A 6,285-nucleotide genomic window follows, 5' to 3' on the forward strand; every position below is an offset into this window, starting at 1 on the left:
AATGTTTGGGGTGTGGTAAATGCTTGTTTCCTCTTTCTGCTTTCTTTTTAAGCCTTCAAAGTATTAATCCTCTTTCTGTTCAATAATTTCTATTTCACACCATTTTTTAGGCCGTCACAGATTCTTCAAGTCTTATTTTGACACATTGTATCATAACCATTCTAATGCCAGGAAGATTAGGCATCATGACTAACTAACTGGGAGACCATTCTGACAGACACGGAATAATCCGTGTCTTGGGACACTTGGGAGCTTCTACCAAGTGGAGCATGGGTATTTCTTTGTATTAGGAATATATTTAAGTCAATATATGGAAAGCAGTGTGCAAAACCAAATATGATATTTTCCCTTCAATGATTAGGTGCTCTACAATAAACATAAAAGAATTTAGCAAGATAAGAGACATGAAACAATCTTATAAAGTATCATACAAAGATTATTTAGAACTGGTAGTAATAACAGTAATAATTTCTGAGAACATAACGATTATTATTCATTTGCAAAGCTGCATGGATTTAGTAACTCTTTAAAATGCTTTATCTATAAAGTTCTAGGGATATGAAATTAGAAATCAAACCAGATTTACTAAGATTTGGAACCAGGGCATATTGCCATATTCTTAGAAGAGAAAATATATTGTATTTTCAACATGATTTAGTGGTAAAAAGATTTTATTATTACCGAGCCTATTGAGGCCTAGAAGATCACCAATAAACAGTGATAAGTAGGCTCACTTGCAAGGAAAAAATGCCTAGCCTCTGCAAACGAGATTTCCTAATGCAATACTGGGCCAAATTTGACTTTATTTCATTCAGTGACTTCACAGCTTCTGAAAAAGGGGTTCTTGTGACTTCTGCAGTTCAGTGACTGCAAAGATTGAGCAAAGTGTGTTTCTTTAAGTAAATACCTCAAAATGGATACCTTGTGAGAATAAATACCTTTTGTCTGTAATATTTGTTTTATGGGAAAAAAAGATGTCCTAATTTAAATAAAAGTCATTTCTTTGGAGGAAAGGAATCATTAATGGTAAGAAATAAGGACCCCTCAATTTCACCTGACCCCTTTCACCGCCCCCCCCCCATAAATTTTAGGTATGGATGATAGAGAATATTTTAACAAAACATAAAAAAAAAACTTCCTGTTTCATATGAAGGCAGGTAAAGTGATAAATAGATATCCGGAGCCCCAAAGAGCTAATTTCAAAACTTTGCACATCTGTCTAGATTCTGGTAAAGAAAGGCTAGTTTGGCTAATTACCTGGCCTGAAACTTGTTCCTGTTTCCATTATTTTAGCCAATTCGCTTATATTTGTTATATGAGTAATAAAGTACTTATAATTCCTTCTGAGTTTTTTCCCCAGATCTCTCCATTATGACTTAATTTTTATAGTAAATGGTTTAATTTTTAGGCTAAAGATCTTGAAAATGGGTGATTCACTACGGATCTGCTAAAACACCTCCTCAAAATATAAAGCTTTCTATTATTTCTTCAATACAGTAATACTGCACTTTATAGAATCAAAGAGTCCAAACTGCAAGAAATACAAATATCGTCTGCCTTTCTAGAAAAAGAAAAGGCTAATGCCAATTAAACTATGGTTCATGCCTCCTTATACTGAACATCTTTATTTTCCATTTAATGACACAGTTATTTGAGACTTATTTGGGCATAGATATTTATCACCCAAGTCCCATGTAGAAAGGAAAATAGAAGCAAAATCAATTTATTATGACATTTGTAAATCTTGGCATGTGACAGAAAATCCTTTAGCACACATCTCAGTACCAGGCATAACATGGATTCCACTTTGGGGCATCTTTCTTTCTAAGATCTCATAAGGCATGTGGTTATTGCCTTATAAGAAAATATGAAGTTGTGGTAATTTCCACAGGGATGAGCATTTGCTTCACTATATCATATTGATGCTTCATTGCTATGCTTCTGTGCTTTTCTGTTACATAAATGTCTATTTCAATGCCAAATCATAGTGTAATATTTTTAAGAACATTTTGCATGGCATTTAAACTCAACACATATAGCTGACTCAGTTGAATTAACAACAATAAGACCAGCAATGACCAGGTTCACACATAAGCAACTAATGACTACTATGTCAGATTGGCTCCTAATCATCAATTGTAAGATGCATGCTGATTTTAAATATGTTAAAATGGGAAGAAATGTGAATCTTAGAGTCATTTAAATCCAGTAACGATCTTTATATCTGTGTCATGGTGGCTATCATCATGAATTTTGTAATGAAATAGACATGGATGCTGATCTAGTCATTTAATGCTGTGTGATGCCAAGCAAATTATTTAACCTCTCTAAGCCTTAGATCTCTTAAAAGTGAGTACCATAGTAATACGTACTGCATAGAATTAGTATAAGGATTAAACAACATAGTTTCTACATAAACTGTCCATTAGATATTAGATATTATGATTTTTATTAGAAATATGACCTTTTTGAATCTTCATAACCATCTGTGATATGGATAGGGAGACAATATTATCCCCATTTTGCAGCTGGGAAGAACAAGAATCAGAGATCGTGATCTACCCAAGATCACAAAGCCAGCAAGTGTCCTGGGGGGAATATCAGAGGTCTTTCCATACTCCTCTTGGGTTGAAGCTGGTATTATATAGATAAAGTTCCTATTCCCGTTTTTAAAATGTTGAATTAGCTCGAATAAATATAAAAATGATCTTAGCATTGTGGATATTTTCAGTTCTAAGCATCCAACTTCTCTTTATTCAAGTAACTGTAACTCTTCCCAACTTTCAATCCATATGCTTTGCACTGGGCCTTAATTCCTGGTTTAGGGGATAGAACAAAAGGCCTAGGTTTGGCCAATCAGGACTTTGAATTCTTCTGGCTGCAGTTTGATCCAAGAATAGACACTTAATTCAAGCCAAGTCAGTCAGAATAAATCAGAACTAATCTCAGGACTTTTACTTGACTAACCAGAAAGAGATATTTAAACAGAAAGGACATTTCCTTCTTCTGTTGGGCTTTAACTTGAGGAGGTGTGAGGCTGGAGCAGCTGCTGCCATATTGTAACCACATGGATTCTGAAAATGAAGCCAAAACATGGAAGAAAGTATGGCCAAGCTGGGCGACAGATAGAGACCAGCTACTAAATCCAATATGTGAGCTTCTGAATCCAGCCACACTTGAATTTAGCCCTAGTTTTTACTTCTCAGTTATATCAGTCAATAAATTCCCTTTCTCTGAACAAATAACAGACTCCTGAGCAAAGGGCTCTAGGTGGGGCAATATAAACTAACAACAGGTATGTGTGTGACAGGTACCATGACTTCCATGTCCAATACATAATTCTTTATCTTTTTCCTAAAACAGCCAAATTGGACAAATAGTAATGATTTAGTAATGATTGAACACCACCCATCTGCAGTGCACACAAGTCCAACAACAGCAAAAAAATGTTTACTGTGTCAGTGTCTGTGCCACTGGCCAACCATGTTTCTATATTAATTTATACTAAGCAATGCTGCAGGAAGAGTTAGTTTTGTGCATATTTAAATATTTTGTGCCCTAAATGACATGCACATGGAATTGTTTATTTCACTATAGCTAAGTCCACTCTGATTGGTGTCACCATGCATTTGAAAATGGTTGACCCTATGCAATTAAATTTGTCGCCTCTTAATACTCTACAATCTGACTAGTCAGAAAGCCAGTGAAATTAATCCAACTAGCTAATTACAATAATCTATTCAGACATGCTAAAGAGTAAAATCTAGGCTCATCAAGACACCACTAATACTGATGTTCAAATATAAAATCAGAAAAAGGGCAAAATGGCAAGTAAACATTTCCTTTACTAGATAGGTAGTACATTTTCTTTACTAAATGTGAAATATTTATTGAGGAGGTTAGTGTATCTAAGATTCTTTCAGGAGATATTAACAACAGCTGAAACATTTATATGCATATACAGAAATCTATATGTTTCCACATTTTAGTATTTCCCTCTTATTTCCACTGCTACAGAGAAATTACTGTACTATTTTGATTTTTATGTTTCTTTAACATGCTGACTTAAGTTGTTGTTTTAACATAATATTTTTAAACCATCTATTCCTACTACTAATCCACATGTGTTGCAAAAATGTTTGTATACAGAATGGGGTTCCAAAGAGAAACAGATTGTGAGTTAACACCACACACATAGAGTTTTGTTAGATTTAACGTATAATTATATATAGCATAGATAATAAATCTGCATAGGCACATGTGTTCAATAAGTATGAATATTATCATACATATACACTTCTATTTCTTATGTTATTTCTTTTTTTTTTTCCAGGAGAAATAACTTTGTTTGGACTGAGAGCTGGAGAACGAGAATAGGACCTGAGACAGCATATTGGGCTAAGGAGGAGAGGTGAGTTTCCAAAACGGCAGTCAAAGCTCATCGACAGAACGGACTCTACTTCCCAGCAACCTTGCAGTTAGTGCAACCAACAAAAGGCCTGCTGAGGAATGTATTTGCCACTAAATTCCCCAAATATGCCAACACTACAAAAAAGACGGAGGCTTTTTGTTATAATTAAATTTCCACAAACCTCCCCAATCACAAGTATTATAAGAGGAAGTAAAAAAATCACATTTTACAGATCTCAAGCTTGTCTTCAACATTTAGTTCATCATCTTAAAGAAATAACTCCCCTGCTAAACTCATTAGCTATAGGATCTATCCAAGCAGCAAGAAGATGGCCATGCCATGGCAATCCTCTTCCCATCTTCCCTAGCCACTCAGGGCTGAAGAGCAAGGTGAGGCTCAGGTGGGGGTAGGGGTGGAGAGCACAAGGGCTACTTTTCCCCAGTAGATCATGGCATCTGAAGCTAGATGGGAGAGCAGAACTGATGAGACTTGAGGGAAGGGTCCAGGGCCTGTATTCAGTCAGAGTCACTGCTGGAAGAGGAGGAGGAAGGGGAGGAGGAATGCTTGGCATGCTTGTGGTGCTTGTAGTGCTTGTGTACCTTTTTAGGAACTTTCTTCATTTTCTTCTGAATCTTCTTGTCCACTATCACTCCTGGTCCAACCATGTCAGGAGTCAAGGGATTCACAGGAGGCATTCCAGGGGCAGGAGGGGGTGTGAAAGAGGGTGGGGAACCGAGGGTTGGCATCCTGGATACTGTGGCTGTGGCACAGGATGAGGGGCTCCACTTGGGGGAAAAGTTGGATTGCCCTGCGGAGCTCCTCAGGGAGGAGGAAAGGGGCCTGGGGAAAGGGTGGATTGATAGGTGGTGGGTGGGCAGGATTGGGCCTCCAGGGTACCCAATGTTGGGAGAATATAGATTTGGCCCTGGCTGCCCGGCATTGGGATTCCACGTGTTTAGATGTGTCCTCCAGCCCCATCACCTTTCCACCACCACCTAGGCTTGGTGCGTTCTGGTTATTTCTTTCTCCTTTTCCTTACAGGACAAGAATCGAGAGAGAAAAATTCTTCCTCAATTTACCACATCAAAAAATGATCCACACGTATATGTTCTCGAAATAGTAATTGCTACTGTCTGCCTTCCCTCAATACAGCAGATGAAATGTTAAATTAAAGAAGCTTTTGTTACTGGTGAAGAGTCTTGACTATGAGTGGTCCAGGTTCTTGCCATTTTGAACAAAGAATTGGACAAAATGCAAAAACAAAGCAATGAAATAATAAAGCAACAAAAGCACAGATCTATTGCAATGAAAGTACACTCCACAGAGTAGGAGCGGGCTTGAGCAAGCAGCTCAAGAGCACTGGTTACAGAATTTTCTGGGATCTAAATACCCTCTAGAAGTTTCCCATTGGTTATTTGGTTTACACCCTATGCAAATGAGGTAGTGACCTGCAACCAGTCTGATTGGTCATGGAAGGTGACCAATCAGAGGCTGAGTGAAGTTACAAAGTTAACACACTATGCAAATGTCTGATTGGTTGCAGGAGGGGACCAATTCGAGGCTGAAGTAAACTTACAAAGTTATACCCCTATGCAAATGAAGACTAGGCCTGTGACCAGTCTGACTGGTTGTTGTATGGGAATAATCAGAGGTACTTTCCATTTCTCATCTGTGAGTCAGAAAGGAGTGGGGCAAAGGAAGTAGCCTCTGTTCTTTTGTTACTTGGGTGTGGAAAGTTGGGGTTTTCCTTTTGATTTATTTCTAGGAAGTCAGTGTGAATTGGCCTTAGGTTCCCTACCTCCAGGCCCTATTCTCCTGCCTCACTTGACAGCTTGCCATTGATTGAAATGAGATGGGAAAGAACTGGTCAGCTA

General features: G+C 37.7%; 1 pseudogene; it reads right to left on the bottom strand.

The window, feature by feature from the left end:
* Nucleotides 1-4,926: 4,926 nt before the first annotated feature.
* On the bottom strand, nucleotides 4,927-6,073 carry LOC100968022 (proline-rich protein 13-like; annotated as a pseudogene).
* Nucleotides 6,074-6,285: the final 212 nt, after the last annotated feature.

The sequence above is a fragment of the Pan paniscus genome, chromosome 7, assembly GCF_029289425.2.
Source record: "Pan paniscus chromosome 7, NHGRI_mPanPan1-v2.0_pri, whole genome shotgun sequence".
NCBI classification, from domain to species: domain Eukaryota; kingdom Metazoa; phylum Chordata; class Mammalia; order Primates; family Hominidae; genus Pan; species Pan paniscus.